Genomic DNA, 5984 nt, shown 5'->3' with positions numbered 1-5984 from the left:
AGATTCTTCAATTAATGGTTTGCTTATTATGTAAACATAAAAATATGGCTAGTATCAGCGCTCTAGGACCTAAAAATTGCTTTAAAAAAATTGCAAAACGTTAGCTTTCGTGTTCGCTATAATTTATGTCTCATCTGCATATGACTTATATCTACACACTAAAATATTTCTGAGCTCATGATTTCTCAGTAAACTCAGTTTTGCTTAGCAAAAGCAAGTTAGAACGCAACAAGACTGCTCGTATCAAGGCGAAGCCCTGAATGTTCCGACTGCCTTTCAAGGTTTACGCAGTAGTAATAACATAAAAAAAGTAAATGTAATAAAATTTGAGGTTTTTCGTGTTAATCATCCCGCCCACACGCCATATGAAGTACAAAAAGATTGGTTTCGCTGGTCAAATTAACATCCTCGCCCAAATAGATCAAGTTAAGATCCTCCACCCCAGCGCTTAATATAAATTAAATTTGCTATGCGCTGCATGTAAAATGCTGTATTCTAATTGGCTGAAAAATCCCGAATAGGCTTCTTTCATTCAATTTGGATCAATTTCTAAGACGGATTAAATATCCGCTCGCGCGTTAATAGCTCGAAATTTATTGCGCGTCAATTGTCCCAAATTGGCGAAAATGACAATCTTCAAACCCCCATAACTTTAGGAAAAATAATCACAGGTGAAATATCTTTTCAATTTTAAGCTCAGGACAACAATACCTTATCACTGGTATAGAAAAAATATTCCGTCAAAAACGGCTAGTTAAAAAGTCGGAATTTGTCTGAAGAAAAACCCACCCCGAGCACAAATCCTCCTTTTCTTTGGTTACGAAAGTCGGAACAATAAGTAACTAGAGTTGGTAAAGATTATCTTTTCTGACAGTCAATGAGCGAACATTTCGATTTTATTCCTCAATTGCTGTTTTCAGTTGTAGCTAGTCTGCCTTTATGGAAGAATAAATTGCGACAACATTTTTCATGTTTCCTCATTAATATATTTTTTTCTTATCTAGTCGACAGTTTTTCCTTCTTTTTTTGGATCTACGTGAGGGATTTTGACACAAACAGGGATTTTGATTTTTTCAAGATGATGACTTCGGACGCACCATTTATGCCTTGTCAGGAATAAAGATCAAATAGCTTTCAAGTTCGTGTTTTCTTTGTTTTTCTGGGTGACTTTTCTGAATGAGTAGACCGATTCAAATTTTTGCTGAGAACAAATTCGACTTTAGGAGCTCCGTTCACAAAAGTTTCATTGTATATTTGTTGTTCATATTTTTGCTCGCTGACAGTTTCAACTGGATGCCCTCGTACAAGCTTGACGAGATAAAACGGCAAGTCCTCGAAAAACATTTTTTCAACGTTTTCTCGGAGAAAAGATGATAATGCATCTTCTAACGCAGCAGGCACTTTAGTATCTATGGTATTTGAACTCGTTCCAGTAACTTTCTTCTCAAGTCTGGTCAACCTTGATAAATGTTTTGCTTCAAAGCAGCAGGCAGTTTCTACGCTTACCGAGTCAGTTCAGATGATGACATTCCATGGAACTAACCAGTGTGGCCATCCTTATCTTTGGAGTGTTTTTGGACATTAATTGCATTTCAGCAGTTTTTTTTGACAAAACTAGTCGATATCAATTAGTTATATTTGCAGTTTTTTGGATAAGGTAATGAAGATATGCAAAAAATAGTAGACTAAGGTTCTTCAAGTTTTGATTAACCATTGGGAAAAAACCCGAGAATCAATTAACGCGCGATATTTTTCAGATATTCCTCGTTCAGTAATTTTGTATATCAATTACCTGAGACTGAATTTTGTACAGTGCTGATTTAAATTAACCGGACAAAACGCGTTAAACTTGAAATTTAAAACGCATTTTTTCTCAAATTATGTTGAGTTTAGGCGAATCGTGATCGACTGGGTATTTTCGGCGTAATTTTTGATTAACTAAGAAAAGCCAAAATGACCCATTTTTGGGGTAAAATTTTGGGCCCGAATTTCGCAAAACAAGTTACACCATATTGATTCTGCTAATACTTTAGGCAAGTTTTGTCTTCATAAGTTTTCGCCTAAACTCAACATAATTTGAGAAAAATGCTTTTTAAATTTCAAGTTTAACGCGTTTTGTCCGGTTAATTTAAATCAGCACTGTATACCTTTTCATTTCAAAACTGTGGCGGAATTTTTTTATTTTTAACTTTTTCGATGTCAAGTTATAGTTATCAACCGGCTTAAGCTCCATGAAATATAAATAAGAAATTCTCCAATTACTCCACTGGCAGTTTTTGAAAAAACAGGCCGAAAAAGGCCGAAGTTTGATTCAAATTTCTAATTTTTACCGAAGTTTTTCAACATTTTTTAAATATCAGATAAACATTGTTGTCTGGAGCTTAAGTATAAAATTTTCTAGCGTTAAGAGCGTTTGAAAATTGTTAATAAGGTCATTTTGGGATTTTTAACATTCGATGTTTTGCTTTCTTATGAAACACGCGAGAGCGTTTGAGTAAATTGTCCTAATACGGAAAGAAGCAGTCATTTGGTCTAACTCTTACCACACGGGACTCGACTTACATTCCTTTGTTCCTATCATACCGTGCGAGATCCATTATGTTTGTTTTTAAAAGAAATTTTATGAATGGCATATTTTTCATATGATACAATTGCTCGCTTCTAACTGTTTTGTCATTAAATAATTGTAATGTCTTTTTGTAATTTTCTGAAAAGATTGGGTGGAGACTTCATGGCTGATTCGGAAAACAATTCCCTCAAATCAATTGAAAATTTTTCCGCATTTGTTTCTGTTTGGTGACCTTTCTAATATTGAAACTTTCAGAAACTTAGGCACCGGTCTTATTTTGTGGGAGTACGTCTATAAATACCGTACCACGTTTCTTAGTTTCGAAAGACGCAATGGTCGAATAATTTCTCCTTATTTTGACACCTAATTGAAATACGGGGCTGAAATTTAATTATATGAGAAATGAAGACAATTTAAGAAAACGGTCACAATCAAGAACACAAATGTTATTCTTTTTAAGGCATTAATCAAATTGATTCGCGGAATTGCAATTTCCCTGGCCAAATTTCTTTAACCCCGCCCGATGTTTGAGTTGCTAAAGTCGCATATGGGTCGCCCGAAGTCACAACAAAGCTTGAATCGGGTCACGCAAAGTCGCAACATGGGCTCCAACTAGTCGCAGCAAAGGTCGCACGAAATCCTAACATGGATCGCGCAAAGTCGCCACTGTTTTCTCGAATGTTTTCTAAGAATTTTTTTTTCAACAGTTGTTTTTGATTCATTGCCAGCCAAACTGTGCACAAATAGGCGCAATGTTTATAGAAAGGCGCAAAATTTTGGTTTTTGCTTATGTCAAGGTCTCTGGAGACCTACACACCTACAAAAACCTAAGCTTTGTGCCAATCTATAACTTTTGCGCCTATTTGTGCACACCCGCAATGGCAAAAATGGATTAGAATCATTTTTAGTATGAAAAAAGTATGTTGATTAAATTTAGATCAATTTTAGTACACGAAAAGTACGAATATGAAACAAAGAAGATAAAGATTGATTTGGATCGATTTAAAATCGATTTAAAATGATCTTAAATCCCAGCTACAAAAACTGATCCAAATCGATTTTAAATCGGTTTGTATCCATTTTTCCAGTCTTATATTATTTTTATCTTTAAGGTGATTAAAACGGATTTAAATCAGTTTGAATCGATTATTTATTCGAGTTTCATCAGTTTTGAATTTTTATTGCATTTATTGCATTTATTGCATTTATTCTTTTTACATCCATAGCGTATTGTAGCATAAAAAAGACCAATTAAAAAGATCAATTATCGATAAAATTCGATGATTTTCTTGCATATTTTGAGATCATAAACTGATATTTATTGATCCTTTTCTCGATTCGCTTAAAAGTTTTTTGCTCGAAATCTGATTTATATTCATGATTTTTTGTGATTTAATGGCATATTATTGAGATCAAAGTTTTTGACCTTTTTCTTGTTTAAAACAAAGGATTTTGCCCATAATCCGATTTACAATAATTTTCTATGATTTCCTTGCATATTTTCGAGCTTGAAATCTGATTTATGTGGATCATTTTATTGAATTATATAACATTTGGCACGTGTGTTTTTATTCAAAAAACCGAGAATCAAATCTTTCAATTATTGTTTCTAAAAAGTATGTTTTTTTGCCGGGTAAGCAAAAATCTTTTTTTTTCTGAGTCTGAAAATCCATCCAAATTGATTTAAATCAATTTTTACACTTAAATCAACCCAAAATTTTATTTAAAAAAATTAAATTCGGTTTAAAATCGTTTTAAAATCATATTAAATCGATCGGAAACCATTTTTGTCAATGCGGTCAGCTTGGTTTGGTAATGTACTAAAAAGAACTAGTTGAAAAAAATTATTGTAAGATATTCGAAAAACTAATTGCGTCTTTGCGCGACCCATGTTGTGACTTCTTTGTAAGCAGGTTAAAGTTTTGACAGAATGATTAGAAAAAAACAAAAGCACAAAAGAAGATCAGAGAGAGCGTCCTTGTTGCGGAATCCGCTCACAACTCATAAAATAAATAGTTTGGCTTTGCAATGTACCTAATTCAAAAAATTTATCAAACCTTTTCTGCTGAAGAAAAATCTTCCATCTGAGTGATGTATTGAGCAGTCACGCAAGAAAAGTTGCTATCCGCAAGATGCAAGTTTCAACGCAATTTTTTAAACAACTTTGAGCGGTTCCCGCGCTAGGAGATAATACAGCTATAGATAAATTTTGCTTGTATAATTTTTAATTAGATCTTTTTGCTTCGAGTTTTTGACACTTTTTACTCTCACTGGCATTTTTACTTGCTTTTGGGTCCCGCGCATGTCAGTCCCGAAACATTTCAGATAACGCAATACGGCTTTGATCGAAAAGCCGAAGTAAAAAAAACATATTTCAACTTATGATCTTCACAAAAGTTATGTAATAATTTAGGTTGTAGGGTCTTTAGGCGAAAATAATTTAAGTACATTTGTGATGCACAGGTTTGCTCTTTTTCCGTATTTCAGTGTTTTATAGTTTCTGCTGGTCTCGCATCTAGCAAGCATTTAGCTTAGACTTGCACCGGAGATTGCGGTGATATGCTTCGCACAGGAACCGAGTAGCATGCGGAAACTGCACCAGATGCATGGCAATCGATAATCAAAAACATTAGTCTAGTTTTAACGAATATTTCAGAAAAAGTGGATTACAGTTTTAGTTAGGAAAACCTGTTTGTGAAAAACGTATAGGATTTGTAACGCCCATTGACTTTAATTTTTTTGATTAATTGGATATAAAAAATAACCAAAGTTGCAAAACAAGAAAAACTTAAATGATATATCTAGAAAAATTCGTCATGACCCAGGGGTTAAAAACTTTACTTAAATTTTAAAGGAAAATAGGTTTTTAAAGTAGATATGAGTACTTTCGAATGCATTTCCAATTTTAAATTTTTTTGAAGTTTTCTGTATGATTCTTGTAAAATTTCGAGTTTTTCTGAATTGGTTCTCAGAATTCAAAATTTTGTTGGATTTTTGTAATAACCCAAAAGCTTTTGAATTGAAGCTTACATGAGGTAAGAATTTAAAATCTTCCAAGCTTTTTTCTTACCGGATGTGAACTCTGTCAAGAATTTGAATTGTCCTAAGACCCAGGAGAACTTTCCGTCTTTATTAAAACTTTTTGTCTCAACATCCGATGAAGCTTACGAGGATTTTTAGCACTTAGAAAACCTCAAAAGCTAATTTCAAATGAGTAGATATATTCAGCCTAAAGAAATTAGGGTAGCTGGTTGCTGTGCAAGTGACACACGTTTTCCCAACATCTTTGGAAAAAAAGATAAATAAAACAACGAAAAAAAAAATCTTTTTTGTTTGACGCCTTGATTTGATCGAATTAGCCAAAACTTCAGATTAGAGTTTCTCAGTTTATTTAACTTTATTATAACAACAGTTT

The sequence above is a fragment of the Symsagittifera roscoffensis genome, chromosome 9, assembly GCF_963678635.1.
Source record: "Symsagittifera roscoffensis chromosome 9, txSymRosc1.1, whole genome shotgun sequence".
Classification (NCBI taxonomy): Eukaryota; Metazoa; Xenacoelomorpha; order Acoela; family Convolutidae; genus Symsagittifera; species Symsagittifera roscoffensis.
Note: the sequence above shows the minus strand (reverse complement) of the source record.